Genomic DNA, 17,887 nt, shown 5'->3' with positions numbered 1-17,887 from the left:
CATTTCTTTGGCTTTTGCCATTGTTGAGTATTTCTCTAGCATGCAAGTAGTTAGAAACTTTCCTTGAAAACAAAAACCTGCTTTCAAATTGCTCAATTTGTTACAGCCTTTGTGATGTTGTAGTCATTTTTATGCTGGATACAGTGTTATGACACAAATGCCACATGCTGAGAAGTCACAAAAAATTGTTGTAGGACTATGCTAATTAGCAAAACAAAATGCAATCTCTATAAGGCAGAACCTCAAAGAATAAGTCACTGTTTGGGGATAAATAGGAAACAGAAGAGGGAAAAAGCCAGGTTGGATTCAATCCAGAAATTGGTTATCTATGAAAATCAGTAACCCTTTCCCTTCGGGGAAAGAAAGGTCAATAGTTTCTTAGCATACTGAAGGCTGGGATTCTGTCTTATGGATCTTTGCTATAATCAGTACCCTGCTCATAGTGTGTGCTTGACAAGAATTTGATGGTAACCAGAAGATGGCATTGTTGATAACAATGAATTCCACCATTTGTCAAAACTTCACTAATTTGTGAGGGTTCCTTTTTATGTTGTTTCCTCACGAAATATTCATGATTTTCTGAGACTTTGTTCAATGCAAAGTCTGGACATGCCATGTGGGTAGAATTAAGGTTAAAATACGGTCTTTGAAATGTGACATTACCTTAAATGGCACTCATTCTATATGGTGAGGGGATCATCTTACTCCCCAGTGGACATTTGGCCATGCCTGTACACATTTTTGGTTGTCACAAATGGGGTGTGGGTTGCTACTGGAATCTAATAGACAGAGGCCAAGGATGCTGCTAAACATTCTACAATGCACAGGACAGCCCCCCACCAAAAGGAATCATCTGGCCTAAAATATCAGCAGCATCGAGGTTGAGAAACCCTGCTTAATGACTGGGAAAACCCCACTCTCTGGGTTCCTCATAACAGTTTCTCTTCACCTACGACGTTACATTAAACTCTGGTCTACATATGGTCAAGGCTGTAAGAAGAGAGGAGAAAAGAGTATGTCTCAATTACATTTTAACAGTCATACCTGTCATGGTATTTGAATAGGCCAGGCCATGTAAGTAAACCTAGTCTAGAAGCTAGGTAGTTCTGGGCTTAAATTATTCAGATAGTTGCTTCCATTTTTGGCTTTGAGCCACTTTTGCAGATGTAGCCTCTAGGTGCAAACTACCCTGGGAGACATACACACTCAGCCACCAAGTGGAAAACCAGAATATTTCCCTATTGACAGAGAAGATGAGCCACCCAGCCCCAAGGCTGACAAGCAACCTAGACAAAGCTTGGGTCCCTGCCTAAGTCAGCTTTCTAATTGCACTAGGAGATACTCTGCTAAGTTTGTTTTGGAATTCGTATAGTAATGCCTGGCATTTGCATGGTGCTTTTAACTTTTGAAAGGATTTTTCTTTATATATCCTTGATCTGAAGAAGTTAGAAGGATAGGGCAGAAACAGGATAGGGCAGGAGCAGAGAAAGAAATTTTAACCTTATCCACAGTCCACTGGGAAATCTCCAAATTTCAGAAGCACACACAATCCTCATATGTTAAAGACAAGTGCATTGTATATAGGGCCTTTGAAGGAAACAGCTCACAAGAATAAGGCTTTTGCTCTCCCTGAGCACTGCTTCTGGTTGCATCTGGGCTTGGAGTGGAAGTCTCAGCAGGACTGCAGTTTGGCTAAAAAAAGGGAAATGCCCCCAAAGTTTTATCCACAGTCACATATTCTACTCACCCTCATGCCAAAGGGAAGATGGCTTAATCACAACCTAGACCTCCCTTATTTGGGAGACTGTATATTAGTTTGCTGGTTCGCAGTAAAACTGCCTCTGAATGAAAAGCAAAGAATCAAGTGATTTTTTTTTTTTCAGCGACCCTCTTGGCCAATCTTTAGAAACACTTCCTGAACTATTTAAGTTGTTAGGAGGTGGAAACTCCACCCTCACTTCTCCCTCCCCAACACCCTTCCCCCCAGACACAAACTCTTCATCCCCCAGGGTAATAATTTTCTTTTCTCCAATACCTTGCTCCCATACAAAAGCTAAATACTCTCCAGAATATTGGACTGCCTCGGGACTAGGAGGACTAAGGACAAGGGAAAATTTGTCTTGCTTGGTGCCCCGAGCGACTTTTCCAAGGTAGGTTAGGAGGAGAGTGCTTAGGGCTTCCACTAAACATAGCTAATACCAGCTTCACGGGCTCCGCAATGAAAACACTCGGCCATTTAGGCAAGGGAGATGATTCTGGCATTTTCGGGAGCTTACACTTAGGCTCCCAGGGCGTGCAGAGGGGGTTAAAGAGCAGCAGGAAGTACAGTGGAGTTTTCTCAGAGCTAGGGATTGTTCTGAGAATGGGTAGGGAAAGGTTTTCAGGTACCAGCCCGGCGTCCAGAAAGGCAGAGACACACATGCCCCTTTCCTGAGAGCGCTAGGAAGGGAGATAAAAGACAAAGCCGATATTTGGGGCTGTGCGGCCGGGCCATGAGATGCTGCCAGCTAGTGGACCTATGCGCCTGCAGGTTGCAGGTAGAAGTCTCAGGCTTGTGGTGGGGGTGGGGCTATTTAGCCCCTTCCAGTTGGGCTCCAGAGGGTGGACATTCCGGGCGCCAGGCTATAAGGTGAAAGAAGTGGAGAGGTGCTTCATGTGAAAGGGAGGTGTAAAGATCAAAGAGTCGCCCAAGTGGCCGGTGACACCGCCCCCTCCCTCCACCACAGATACCACTAAGCAACTTAGCCCCCCGCCCCCATCCTACAATATCACTTTCCCTCCCTGCATCAATCTAGGCTGGATCTTGGGAGACCGACCCTATGGGTGAGAGGGGCACGGATGGGAGAATTAGGTAGCTCCAACTAGATTAATCTAGATCTATCAGGGATCCAAGCCTGCCCCATAGGACCCCAGGTCAGTCCCTGGCGACTTAGCGCTCCGCTGTCTCCCTGTCCTACCAGCCGCCCGCCGCCCTTACTCCCCCAGGTTCAACTCCCCTTCCTCCTGAATGACCTATGGTCGCCGGAGCAGCCTGGCCACCACCGGCCCAGAGCCCAGGCTGAGGGGGGTGGGCAAAGGTCACTGCCCAAAGCAGGGGATATTCAGGCCAAGGGGCAAAGAGAGACTCTGCTAGCCATATGCTCCGAGGGACTCCTGTCCCCTCTACCCGCACCCGCGCTTAGCCTCCCACCTCCCCTCCCGTCTCTGCCACCACCCAGGGGAGGGGGAGGTCTGGGAAAGCAAACAAACGAGACAGAAAATTCCGTACCGAGGGGGGAGAGATGAGACGGTGGGACGGGGCAGCGGGGGTTGACTTGGGGCTGCGGCTGCGGCTTCCTTCCACCCCTGGCCGCGGAGCTGCAGAGAAGGCAGGAGCTGCTGCCCCTGCCGCCTGCCCCGTCCTCCCTCTTTCCCTCCCGCCTCCCCGCCTCCCCCGCCCCGCCCCGCTGCCGGGAGATTGAGAGAGGCTTCGGCTCGGGGGCTGGGGGAGGTGAGGGGTGCTTTTGCCTACCACGGTTGTCTCAATCTCTCTCTCTCTCTCTCTCACACACACACACACACACACACACACACACACACACACCCCACATCACAACCACGACGGGTTGTCCGCAGCTCGCAGCCACCCCAAAGGGAGGAATAAAGAACAGGAGCAGAGGGAAGCCGGGCGCAGAAAGAAGGGAAAAGGAAGAGCTCAGGGTTGGACATTTTTGGAGACAGGGGTGGGGAGGATAAAGGGAGCGTGCCTCCTTGATTTTCCCCTCCCCACCCCTCTTTGCTTTTCTCTCCCCTTCCCTGTATAGCATATTCCAGAAACGGCAGCAGAAAGGGACAGAAACCTCTAGTGTAGAAAAGGGTTTTGGAGGGGTAGCCAGAGCTCCCGCCAGCCGCTACCTAACAGCTGGAGCTTGAGTGTACGTGTAAGAGTGTGAATGCGGCTCTCTCTCTCTTTTTCTCTCTCTCTCTCCCCTCTCTCTCCATCCCTTCCTTCCTCCCTCCTTCTCCCTCTCCTTCACACTACAGTGTCAGCTACCCCTGTCAGTTTCCCCGTGTCAGTTTCTTCCCTAGCTCTTATTGTGTGTGGCTGGCTGCGTGAAGGGAGTGGGTGCGCTTGAAGGGGCTCAGGTTGGGTTAGAGAGCTGGGAGAACAGGGTAGGGACATTGGTAGAGCAAAGAGTTTCAGGGCACTGGCGAAAGTGAAAGGTGAGGAGGGCCGATCTGTTACAGGCAAGTTTGGGAATAACTGAGCATCTAAAGGGGAAGCCAAGGTAGGAGCCAGTACTTGCGCTCTTCTTTACACCCCGCCCCTTTCCCTGTGCTCATCCGCCCACCCACCCATCAGCCTAGAGGCTCCGGGCTGTCCCAGTCGGCTGCTGTTTGCGCGCCGCAAAAGAGGAGTCCGGCAAGGCGCCGCACCACGCATCCCGGCCCGTGGACACCCAGACGACACAGATCTGATCCGAAGAAACCACTTGGCTCAGGGTAAGTCTACAGGCGGCCGGTGCGGTCCATTTCGCTGCCTGAGTGCTGCTGAGGGGCAAGGGGCAGCGAAGTGCAGGTTGAATGAAGATGCTGGGCTGCTGTAGGCTGAGAAGCATTGACTGGCTGGCTGTGGGCTCAGGGTGGTAGGGAGCAGAGGGAGGCCAGCAACAGATTGTTTTGGAAGAGGAAATGCAATGGGGAGAAGCTCCAGGGGTGATAGGACAAGGTGCTGCCTGCGATGGCCAAAAACATCCTTTCACTGGGAATATTTTCCTGAACCACAGCTTTGTCCTATCCCTGGACAATGATTTGCTCCATTCTTGGGTAGATTTTAAGATCCCTGGGGAACCTGCTCCCAGGCCTCCTTAAAATCGATTAGTGTGGCCCTCGGGCCAAGGATACCTGCCCTTCGTCAAAAGCCACCTTCAGAAATAGAGAGCCAGGAGCCGGATCATGAAGGTTCAGGAACCAGGGTCCCCATTTACCTTCTTTGTCTTGTATCCTTCAAACTTAAGAAATGGCCAGATTTGTTTGCCTGTCTTCCTTAAAGGAACCAAGAAATGCAAATGGAGGGGCATCAGTCAGATCTCTGCTTCAAAGTGGACACCTCCCTCCCTCCCTAGACACACATCGACTCGGACAAATAGTCATGATCATGTCCCACATATGCACGTACTGAGCTGAATTCACAGATGCTGATCTTTCTCCATGGTCTCTTAGAATGAGACTAGAAGGGCTTTTTCCCTATTACAACCTGGGCTCTTTGGATCACAGTCATGTACCTGGTGATGGTTAAGTGTTTAGCAAGGTTATTACTCCCTCAGGAAAAGCCTGAAGTGGGGAAACCAGCCTGAAAGATAGAATCTCTGAACTTTACCCGAGTTTATTATAAGAGTAGGAGAGACATAGACTAATTGATAATGCTCTTTTTAGAGATTGTGCATGTTAACCCTTGGCTTCAAATGTGAAATGATTACAACATTGACATGGCACACCCAGACCCACTTTTCTATTGCCATATATTTATCTTCATGGCGTTTAACAAGAATGACAGATTTATGTATCAGCATTCATAATTGTCTATTGTTGGTCTCATAGGTTTTTTGATGTTTTATTGATGATTTATATTATGTCTCCTTTTCCATAAACTCTTTAAAAACTGAGATATAAATGATGTCACATGGTACCTTTCATCATGTCTTTAAAATCTGCTTATTCTAAATCAAAAGGCATGTTAATACATTTACATAGTACGAAGTTCATTTCAAAGCAAATATATAGTCTGGGATAAAAGAAACCCACAGGGTCAAGGAGTCTCTGAAGCTCTCTCTGTGAGGTCGAAGGAAGAATTGAATGTCACCTAAAATCCACATTTTGGTCCCTGGAAGATGCTGTTTTCATAAACTTTCACAATATACATAGGGAGGGAGAGAGAGAGAATCTGTGTGTGTGTGTGTGTGTGTGTGTGTGTGTGTGTGTGTGTGTGTAGTTTTTCAAGGACCTCAATCAACCCCATACAATCTTGGCTCTGCTTTTGTAACAGAGGGGAGCAGGAGGTGAATTTGTGCTTCCAAAGCACCCAGGTTGGTCTGTTAAACTTTCTATTTATTACTATGTTACCAAAATGCAATGAATTGCCTCCTTCCAACTCAGCAAATAAGAGAAACGGATTCTGCATTAAGTGAAACTGTTTATGTTGCATCAGGCAATTTGTTCTAATGTTCACTGCTGAGAGAAAGCAGAATGAGGATTACTCAAGTAGGATCTGAAAAGGTGCCCACTCTGTTACTTTTTAAAGCAACCATAGTAAGTATTTTCTTAGGTTAAAATTACACTTTCAAATAGATAAACTAAAAACCGGGTTGCAGACAGGTAGGAAAGAACTGGCAGCATCATAATTGGGGAAAAACTCAAAATATCAGCACGAATGAAGCCTACAGTGTAGGTTTTGCTCTGTTCCTGGTGATGTGAGTATCTGGCTGTTGAGGTAAGTCCTGATGGTTACCCAGGGAATAGGCATGTGAGCAGGTTCAGGGATTCAGAACCAATGTAGCCCCCAGCTTCACTGATACTAATTCACCTGGCTTCAGTGTACATCTCAACATGGAGACCTGAACGAGATATCTGCCATCCTTCCCAGCCATAAGAGCTATAATCCTAAGATTCTGTTCTTTCTATAGCTAACAACTAAAACCGGAATGGCACGCAGAACCACAGTACTTAGAGAAGACTAGGCCAGGAAATTAGAGATGCAGAAGGGAGGAAGATGAGAGGAATATGAGAGAACCGAAGATGTTTTGAAACGAACAGAAAGAAAACTATCCAGGTGTTTGCTTTGACTGGGAATGGAATTAATCCAGAAATCAACTCATATGTAAAGCATCTTAAAATTGCCTGTATTTGACTTGCAAACACTGTGTAAACAATGATAGAATTCCATAGTACCAGGGAATTGGGAACCTTGGAGTACATTCTCAGTGTTGCTGCCTCATTTCTCTCCTTACAATATTAAATTCCAATCTGCAAGCCATTCAGATGCTTAATTATTGAATGGATATTTCAAATGTGTCATGATGCTTTCCTGTAGCCTGTTTTCGAATATTCTAATTTATTTTTTGCCATGGCTCCATCACTGAAGGTGGTAGATTGAAGCATTTCTGCCTGCTTTACTTTTGCCAAAGGTTGCTGTTTTCGCCTCAGTATACTAAGCTGTTCAGATGCCTCCTGCTAACTGATGAAGAATACAAGGCGCAGAATCTCTCTCCCCAAAGCACTCTGTGCCACAAGGTGCCACCGGCCTAATCTGGCCCAGTCATTTTCCAGGTTTTCAGGGAAAGGTATGACAAAGTTTGCAGCCTATAGACAGAAATAAAGCCTCATTCTAGGCAGAAGTTATTCCTCATCCCACAGATGAGGGATAAGCTAAGGCCAGCCATCATGTCCAGAGCCTAGTAGCTGATATATCCATAGTGTCATCCTTTCTAAAACTCACGAAGCTTTTCTTCTGTTGATGGGCCCCTCAAACTTTGTCCAGTGAGACCAGCAGAGCCATACTGCCAGCAAGGAATGATTCCTGAATGACTCAACTGTGGTCTTATAAACAAACATGTACATCATGCTCAACTGAGTGAGAACAGATGATTTAAAGAAATTGTAAAAGCTTATAGGGGCTAAGCAAAAATTGCAATTTGCTGGGTGAAGGGAACTTTGCAAGTTTCTTAGGTTTGGTTCTCTGTCACCAGTTGTGGAGTTGGCCCTTGGATGGTGGTGGCCAATGCATTTGCCCCAGGTTTTTGCCTTAGCAAAAGGAAAGAAAAAATAACGATAAGAAACAAGCGGGGATCTTGGCGGGGTCAATTCTCTCATTTCACCTATAGAGAAATTGAAGTCTAGAGAGTAGAAATGACTTGCCTAAAACAGACTACTAGCTAACAACAGTGGCAAAACCACAACCCAGGACTGTTTGCTGATACTAAATACATTTTCTGAAGTTCTGTGGAGATCTTCCCAAGAAATCAAGAGGTAACTAAAGTCAAGTTTGCCAAGATCACAGCCCTCTACTTCCATTCCATATGTATGTATACGTGTTTATATTACATGCTGCTATCATATCTTTGTGGCTTACCTTCTTAACCACCACCTCCCCCTAACACACACACACTCACACACACAATCCTATCTTGCTAGCTAAGAAAACATTATATGTGTCTATAGCTAGCGTATTCAGATGGAAGGCAGAATTAAACATGACAAAAATTTAGCTGCTCACATTTATGTGTCTGATCTGGCTCACACCACCAACAGCAAGGCATCTAGAAATCCCAGTCTGTTCTGCACCATGGTAGTTTTGGGGAATGGAAGCTAGCAGAATCCAGCGACTATGGCTCTGGTTTTGTATACTCAGTCTCAGAATCAGCCCCCCAAATGCACGTGCAAATACACACACATGCACACACACACAAACATGCACATACAGTCGCACACTTTCCGAAAAATTAAAACAAAGAAAATAGAAAAGATAAGGCAGGTGGTTTTTAGAGCAGAGTACAAGAAGAAGGAAAGGTTTGCAGAGGGATATTCTTACCTTCCCCCATTCTTTAGCCTTATTGCCTAATTTTCATTAATCCCACCCTAATTTATTTTAGGATCTGAGAAAATAGACCAATGCAAACATGTTTACTACAGCCCAGAAGGATGATCTGAAAAACCTCCACATTTGAGTGAGAATATCACAAGGATAGGGAAAAGGCTAGGATGTAGTGAGGTAGAGCCTTGCTACTCCAGGTGTAGTCCCCACACCAGGATTGCCACCATCCCCTGGGAGCTATCTGGAAATGTAGAATCTCAAATCCTTCCCCAGACCTACTGAATAAGAATCTGCATTTTATGAAGATCCCCAGTGATTCATTTTTATACTAAAATTTGAGAAGCATCGGGCTAGAGCTTATCCAAAAAGCATCTGAAAGATATTTGAAAATAAACAATTACCTACTGAGCATGTAGGGACAATTCATGTGGCTTATCAATTAAAAAATAAAATATAAAGTTTTTCCAGGTCCACTTATCTTATTATTCACTGTAAAACCCTTAAGTGTGGGCAAGAGATCTCATGTAAAGGGAGTGAGATCATAGGATTTGTTTATTTACCAGGATGACTTGGGTGTGGGAACTCACACAGACCTGAGTTCAAATCCTGGCCCTGCTCACGAATTACTAGCTGTGTAAACATGCACTTTGCCTCTAAGCCTCACAGTCCCCATCTATAAAATGGGATTAATAATAGTACCAACTGGCACTGGGCTGTCATGAAAAATTAAATAAGACGGTATAATGCACTGGGATATGGTGAACAATCAATAAATAGAAGATATAATTCACATGATTTGGCTAATAATTTTAGTTTGGTAGAAAACCAACCACTAGATATGTTATCTTGGGGCACCTAGCATTATTTCTAATTGATGTGAATCTTACTGGGTTTTCTACAGATAGAACGCTAAGATATACAACAGTAAAATGTATTTAAATATAATGGAGGCTGCTAGAAACAAATATTTTTTCAGAAGGAATTACAGGTGTCCCTAGTGAAATCACTCCATGGAAGAAGACTGAAGTCAGAAATGGCCCTGTTCTATGAAGCGTATCTCAAAATATTACCAAGTTAGAAAGTCAAAAGTGAGGCATTTTCTGCATGTTTGCATCTATATGCAACATGAAAACACATGGATACACACACACATACATACACACACACGGACGCATCATTTGATGGACAAACTATAAAATAATTCAAGGCCAAAATGACATTCTAGGAGCAGAACTAGGTTTCTGCCTGATAAAATCTTTAAAATGCACGAATAATAACCTCTACTTCGTAACTTGCTCATGTTGCACAGTTTAATGACTTAGGTATATACTATAGCTATTACTATTTTGTAGGTGAAAAAAAATGAGCAACTCCTACCTCTTCCCAGCCCATGGTGCTACCTACCTGCTCAATTTTCTCACCAGTAAAATATGATACATGTAGTACTCAAAGTCCAAGAAATCACAAGGCACTTGATTCTATAAAGACTTATTGACTGGCATGTGCAATCTGGGCAACCTGATTGTAAAGACACAGAGACAGACACTACCACCTCTGGGTCCCAGTCCTTTGGTATGTTCCGGACCTCCAGCTTCCCCTGATTTTCAATAGTATCAGATTAGTAAGGTATCAATAATCTTATAATAGACAATATATATATATCTAATTGCTAAGATTTCTGTGAATCTAATTGCTAAGATTTCTGTGATCACCCTAAGAAAACAATAGCAAGTGTTATCAATTATTGACTATCTTTATATTAGTTTTCTATTGCTGCCATAAAAAATTCTCACAACCTTATCAATTTAAAACAACACAAATTTATTATCATTATAGTTCTGTAGTTCTGAAGTCTGACACAGGGATCACTGGGCTAAAATCAAGGTTTCAGCAGGACTGCCTTCCCTTCTGGAGGCTCTAGCAGAGAATCAACTTCCTCACTTACTCAGATTGTTTGCCTAATTCACTTCCTTGAGGTTACAAAACTGAAGTCCTAATTTCTTTGGTGGCTATCAGCTGAAGCTCATTCCTAACTTCCAGAGACAACCCACATTCCTTAGCGCATGGCCTCATTCCTCTGACTTCAAAGCCAGCAAGGGCCTGTTAAGTATCCCCTTACACTTTGATGAGGGGGAACTCAGTTGGCCAACTCCTCTCTCTTCTCCCTTTGCATCTCTCTCTGGTTGACTCTTCTGCCTTCCTCTTCTGCTTTGTTTTGTGCTTACATTGGGCCCACCGACGTAATCCAGGATTATCTCCTATTTTAAGGTCTGCTAATTAGCAACTTCAATTATATCTGAAAATTATTTTTCACCATATAACATATATTCACAGGTTCTGGGGATAAGGGTGTTGACATATTTAGGGGTTGGCCATATCTTGTCTACCATAATCTTCTATGTGTTGAGTGCTACAAATATGTGGTTTTAAATGACATTCACTACAGTTCCTATATGATAGGTATTATTATTATTCCCATTTAACAGGTGAGGAAACAGGATCAGACAAGTTAACTGGTATGTTTAACATTGCGCAGCTTGTGAGTGGTGGAGGCCGGGTTGGAACACAGGTCACTCTTCCTCCAAATCTTGAATTTACCCTATTGGCCTACATTATGCTGAACATGGCCTGAAAGTTTGCAACTCACATAAAATATTTAATCTCAAGAACCACCAGAAAACTTCATCCTTTTGGTTGTTGTCATCTTTACATGGTGGTCATCTCCAGAAATTTTTTTAGTAGCTTTTAGCCTAATGATAAAGACCAAACAATGAAGAAAGATTGACAGGAATATAAAATGTATATTTGTTTATACATCCAGGAAAAGGCTGATGAAGTAGTGATGGGTAGGTAAAGATTGTCACAGGATGTTTGATGTTGCAAAAGAGAGGATTTTCACATTTGTTACGGGGCAATTATGCCAAGGAAGAGGAAAATGAGAGGGCTAGTTGGAAGGATAGAAACAAGAGAGTGTTAAGGAGTAATTAAACAGCTCAATCCTCAAAGTTGTAATTGAGCCCCTACTGTCAATCACTTGACGAATATTCGCTCAGTGTGCACTAGGTGGAAGGCACTGTTGGGAATGCAAACAGGCATGCCCTTCCTTTTCCCTCTAGGAACTTTCAACATGGTCAGAAGTGAGTGGGATGATGGGAGCAAACATGAAGTGAAATCCTGGTGTGGCCAAGTAGGGCATTATGCTTTAAGCCATTCATGGAAACAGAGGCAGGTACTTCCAGGAGATAGAGTGGGGAAGTTCAGTCTGTAGAGGCCTTTAGATGTTCAGGCTGTGCTGGATTTAATTTAGTGGATGAAAGGAAGATACGAAAGGATTTTGAAATTTAAAAAAAGAAATAATGATAACAATGTTTGGGAATGATTATTCTGGAAATGGTGTGTAGGAATTCCGGATTGGTGGAGGAGCAAGCAATGGCAGGCATACCAGTTAGGAAGCAATTATAGAAATTTAGGCTTTTTGTCCTTGCGATAGATAGTTTGCTGAGAATGATGGTTTCCAGCTTCATCCATGTCCCAATAAAAATATATATATATAATAAAATAAAATAAAAAATAAAGATGATAAAGAGAACTTTGCTACTCAAATAAAAATAACTGATATGGCCTTCAAAAAAAAAAAAAAAAGGAAATTTAGGCATGAAGAGTAGCACTGTGGTTAGGTACAGAATCTAGGTCCAAATTCGTCTGGGTGTGATTTTAACTGTGCCACTCTGAGCCTTAGTTTTCTCTTCTGTGAAAAGAAAAAACTAAAAGTACCTGCCTTAAAAGAATACTGTGAAGTTGAAATGAGTTACATGTACAAAGCACTTAGCCCAGTACCTGGCCAGAGTAAACATGTGCACGTTAACTGTTATACTATTGTTATTGCTGTTGTTACTGTAGTGGTGCACTTGGAAAGGATGGGGTATAAAATACACTGTAAAGAAACAATAATGTTGAATGGCTGTGTGATGTGTGATGAAGGTAGTCAGAGATGACTGCAAGTTTTACCTCCTTGCTAGGTAACAGAGAAATGATGCCATAAGAAAATGTGAAGGCGAGGTGAGATAATAAGGCGAGGAAGATAATAAGTTGGTAATAAGCTTTGATATAAAATTAAGCTCAAAGTCAGTGTGAGACATTCTAGTGAAAATGAAGCTTGGAGTCAGTGTGAGGCTTGGAGTCATTTGAAAATGACTACCAAAAAATTTTAGATGTGACACTGGAGCTCAAGAGAAAGTTTAGGGATGAAATGAAAATTTGGAAAGTCACAGATATAACAATTTTTATCTCTGGGCTGGGCGTGGTGGCTCACATCTGTAATCCCACCACTTTGGGAGGCCAAGGCAGATGGATCACCTGAGGTCAGGAGTTCAAGACCAGCCTGACCAACATGGTGAAACCCCGTCTCTACTAAAATTACAAAAATTAGCCGGGCATGGTGGCACGTGCCTGTAGTCTCAGCTACTCAGGAGGCTGAGGCAGGAGAATTGCTTGAACTCAGGAGGTGGAGGTTACAGTGAGCTGAGATCATGCCACTGTACTCCAGCCTGGGCAACAGAGTGAGACTCCGTCTCTAAAAAACAAACAAACAAACAAAAATTTATCTCTAAGAAATACATGTAAAATCTCCAAGAAAGAAAGAAGAGAGACAAAAGCAGATAGTTAAGGTTTAATGTGTGGCCCATGATTAGTGGGGGCAGAAGAGCCACAGGAAGAATGATTGAAGGCAAAAAGAGACCTGTGCAAGGCACTACAGGGAATTCACAAGAAGAACATGCCCTGCCCAGTACAACTTATAGACTCAGGACAGAAAGCATTATAAAGTATGAAATATATAATAACGACATTCAATTTTAAAATATAAATTATCAGTTTCAAATATACCTTATTTTGTTGACTGGAAAAGACGGGAAGTCTTCATAAGTATTTTAGCCCTTGAATGATGAATGACATTTGGAAACATATCAAGGAGCACATTTCATATGAGAAGAATTATATGATCAAAGATGAAGAGTTAGAAATGGGCACACCAAGTTTAAGAGAGAGGGAGAGATCGATCTGACAAGAGTGAAGGAAGATAAGGAAAGGTAAGAGAGGAAAAATGTTCAAATCACCCACATAGCTAAACTCAAGTCCCAACACAGTCTCATCTTAGCTTTAAAGCTGGAAGTTTCATGTCACTTTTTTCTGACATAAAACTCAACTCCCAGCTTTCTCAGTTAAGTGATTGAGTGGACAGTGATGCTTTTAACAAGAATAAAGTGATAGAAGAAAGATAACAGGTTACGGTGAGGTGACAGAAGGGTAGAAAAGGGATGATGAGTTATGTTTGGGACATGTTGAAGTAAAGGTGCCAGTGTGACATCCAAGCACAGATGTTAAACAAGCAGTTAGTTAAATGGGTTTAGAACTCAAAATAGAAGTCTGAGCTGTAGACATAGATTAGGGAGTCATTATCCCATAATAACAGGACAATAATAGCAGTGATGATGACAAATACTTATGAGGTATATACTCTATCAAAGGCATGGTTCTAAGAGTTTTCCAAATAGTAAATCATTTAACCTTCACAACAACCTTATGAAGGAAATGCTATTTTTATCCTCATCTAACAAAAGGACTAAAACCAAGGCTCAGAGAGGTCTCATGCCCAAGGTCACACAAGTGGTATCTATTGGAGACAAGATCCAAACCCAGGCAAGTACAAATCCAAAGTTCGTGCTCCTCATTACCATACTAAGAGTGAGTGTTAGTAGTCTTAGAAGTAGAGTCACTTACTCTAGCAGAGCAGAGTAAAATAGGTCAGCTACTGATCCTTGAAAATACCAATATTTCAGAGGTAAGTCGGAGAAAAGAATCTTTCAGAAGAGACTAACAGCAATCATAGAGATAGAAGGAAAACTAGGAGTGAGTGATGGCCTTAAAGTCACTGAGGAGAGAATGCCCAAAAAGGGGAATGGATATTAGCAGCATTAAGAGCTGCAGCCATTGGATTTGACAATTCAAGGGGCTTTGAATAATGCAGTAGTTAGGACATGGGACAGTAAACCACAAGCCATGGGCAAAATTGGGCCTACCACCTGTTTTGGTGTGGCCTCAAGCTAAAAGTGGTCTTCACATTTTTAATGCCTGGAAAAAATCAAAAGAAAATACATTTCATGATGTAAAAGTTACGTGAAACTCAAATTTCAGTGTCTATAAATAAAGTTTTATTGGAACACAGTCATTCTGATACATTTGTGTATTGTCTATGACAGCTTTCCTACTACAATGGCAGAGCCTGGCAACAGAGAGCATATGGCACAAAAACCCTAAAATCTTCTCTATTTAGCCCTTTACAGAATAAGTTAGCCAGCCCTTAGGTTAAAGGATTAGCTGAAAGTCAAACTATCTCAGTTCAAATCCCAACTCTACCACTGACTACACAATGTGACCTTGAAAAAGTCACCAAATGCTCTAATGACCATTGTCAGTAAAATGGAGATTAAAATGGTACTTATCTCATAGGATTCTTTTTATTTATTTATTTATTTATTTATTTATTTTTGAGACAGGGTCTCAATCTGTCACCCAGGCTGGAGTGCAGTGGTGTGTGATCATGGCTCACTGCAGCCTTGAACACCCCAGGTTCAGGTGATCCTCCCACTTCCCCAAGTAGCTGGGGTTACAGGTATGCAACACCATGCCCGGCTAATATTGTGAGTTTTTTGTTTTGTTTGTTTGTTTTTGCTTTTTTGTAGGGAGGGGGGTTACACCATGTTGTCCAGGCTGGTCTTGAACTCCTGGGCTCAAGTGATCCACCCACCCTGGCCTCCCAAAGAGTGGAGATTACAGGAATGAGTCACTTATCAAGCCCAACTTCACAGGATTTTTTTGAGAATCAAATAAGACAATTTGTGTAAAGGACCTAACACAGTGCCTGGTGCATAGTTAGAACTTAATAAATGTCAGCTGCTGTTGACTTTTGATATGGTAGAAATGAAGCCAAATTGCAATAGGTGGCAAAAGGAAATGGAGATGAGGTCTATACAAATAGAAACTATACTTTTGAAAATTTTCACAGTGGATTTGTGGATGGAGGAGGAAGTAACTTTGCGGGGGGGGCAGTTTTCAGTTTTAGTGGAGAGACTTGAACTTAGGGAAGGGGAGAAGTGAACGAAGATTGAGCATCTAGGAGGAAAGAACGTGAAACAACAACCTGATGAGATAGGAAGATCAAGAGTAGAGATCAGAGATTAACCTTAGAAAGGAGCAGGAATAATTCTTCCTCAAGAAATAAAATCGAGTTGGATGCAAATATAATATTTTACATGGGGTGGGAGAAATTCATATCTCAAAGAATCTTTCCTCTATAAGGTTGGAGACAAGCTTTTCTGTTATGGGGCATGGGTAGGGGAACTTGATGGAACACTGGCTATGGAACTTTCAGAAAGAAATTGGCCCAGGAGATTCCAAAGAGGAATATGTATGAAATGGCCCCGTGGGCTTGATGGAGCTTGGAAAATCGAACTTGGTGGCGTCAATCCGCACAACCATGTGAATTACTCTAGAAGTGCTGAAAAACCTGAAAGAAGAAATCCAGAAACTAGAGGGGTGAGTTAAGTCATGACTTTTAGTTGTGTTGAAATACTTGGAAAAGTTAACGCCACCATTGGCAAACATTTGAATCCCATACCAGCCTGTCATTGGAACCACTGCTTCTGGGACCCTGGTCTTGTCAAAAGGCTCTGCAGCTTGCTCATCTTTATCCTGCCTGGTGTGGTATCATGTTTGCACAGTGGCACAGCCTCCCCAGACACTTCCGGATTTCTTTCCCTGAAATCTCATTGCAACGTAACAGAGACAGACGGTACATTGGAAAGCTCTGAGGAGGAACATAAACTGTGACTTTTATGGAGAGAGAATGATACTGCTGAAGGATAGGGACTAGTGCTACAGAGTCTGAGTACCTTTCAGGACTCCATGAACCTAGCCATAAAATCCCTATTAATTTGAGAGATGCAGGACACAAGCTTTATGGTGTCCAGGATAAATCCAAATAAAATGCTACAATGGCTGGTGTGCTGGGTTTGGCTCCCTTGAGACTCCAGGAGTAAAGTTACAGGGCTAACAGGCCAACTCCTGTCTGGGCAAACTAAAGGCAGAGCAGAAGTCAGGGAAGGAGACGTTGTCTAAGGAGGCTACAGATTCAGAGAACAAATGCTTTGGCTAGAAGTTGAGATGGCAAGGAAGAAATGGAACAAGTTTTCCTAGAAAGGTGCCCACTGAGCCCCCTGGAGGCTTGCAGCTCAGCTAAAACTTAGCCAGGGCAGCTCTGAAGATTCCATTCAGACTTCCTCTAGAGAGCATGTACCTTCTGCTGGGGAAAACAGGTCTCCCGTAGGCATTTCCCCATCTTACCCTGACCTTTTGTCCTGGGGCTCAGACAAGTATGCATTCCCCTTAGAGGCTTCCAGGCTCATTTGGAGGTCTGCTAAAAGGATATTGAGTGCCAGTTTACATTCAGATAGCACACACATGCCCAAAGCACTCTCCCATCCAGCATTTTAAGCAGACTAGTATGGTGTCAAAAGCACTATATTGGGAGTCAAGAGTCCTAGCCCTGCTACTTACTAGGAGTGTGACTTTAAGCAAAACACTAAGCCACTCTGAACCTCAACTTTCAGCATTCATAAACTAAGGATAATAGTAGTGCTGTCCTAATAGAGTTGTTGGGAGGATTAAATAATAGTGCTTAGCATAGAGTCTGGCTCATAATAAGCACTCATTAGCTGCCATCCTCATCCTCATCATCCTCATTTAACATATAAAGAACCTGAAGCATGTATTAGGCTTGAAGCCTGGCTCTGACACTTATGAGTCATAAGACCTTGGGCAAGTCACATCACCTCTCTGAGCCCATTTATTTCTTCTTAGTTTAAGGTAGACTTGGCTGATCCTACAAGATACTGTGTATGAAATGTATACAGCACTTTTCGAATGCTATAGTATTCGTTTTCCTTTTCAAAGAGCATCATCTCTTTTTAAAGACAGGGAAAAGGACCTGAGAGGTAAAGGCATTTACCCAGTGAAGCAACAGAAAACCTGGAATGAGAACCCAAGGCCCTCTACTTGCAACCCAGGGCTCTTCATAATTATATTCTCTGAGAGCAGTTTGGTCTGGTACTCAGAGTAGAGTGTTCCACATGGTCCCAGCAGTGCAGGCTGTGCTGATGATGTGTGTGTTTCCCTGATGCTCACCAGCCAGAAGGCAGCAGTGCTGACTGGGCCCCTCGCAGGCAGATGTCAGAAGCCAGAACCTCAAGCTCTTTGTTTGCC

At 43.1% G+C, this 17,887-nt stretch overlaps 2 protein-coding genes across 2 annotated transcripts in view; one reads left to right on the top strand and one right to left on the bottom strand.

Moving 5' to 3' along the window:
- Positions 1–3,373, bottom strand: part of RTL4 (retrotransposon Gag like 4) — a 379,550-nt gene extending 376,177 nt beyond the window's left edge. The window contains exon 1 of the mRNA XM_054471097.1: positions 3,269–3,373. The gene's annotated coding sequence lies outside the window, so the exon portion shown is untranslated. The remainder of the gene's footprint in view (positions 1–3,268) is intronic.
- A 208-nt stretch (positions 3,374–3,581) lies between these two features.
- Positions 3,582–17,887, top strand: part of TRPC5 (transient receptor potential cation channel subfamily C member 5) — a 322,611-nt gene continuing 308,305 nt past the window's right edge. The window contains exon 1 of the mRNA XM_054471093.1: positions 3,582–4,482. The gene's annotated coding sequence lies outside the window, so the exon portion shown is untranslated. The remainder of the gene's footprint in view (positions 4,483–17,887) is intronic.

This window comes from Pongo pygmaeus, chromosome X (assembly GCF_028885625.2).
Source record: "Pongo pygmaeus isolate AG05252 chromosome X, NHGRI_mPonPyg2-v2.0_pri, whole genome shotgun sequence".
NCBI lineage: Eukaryota > Metazoa > Chordata > Mammalia > Primates > Hominidae > Pongo > Pongo pygmaeus.
This window is presented reverse-complemented; position numbering and strand designations above follow the sequence as displayed.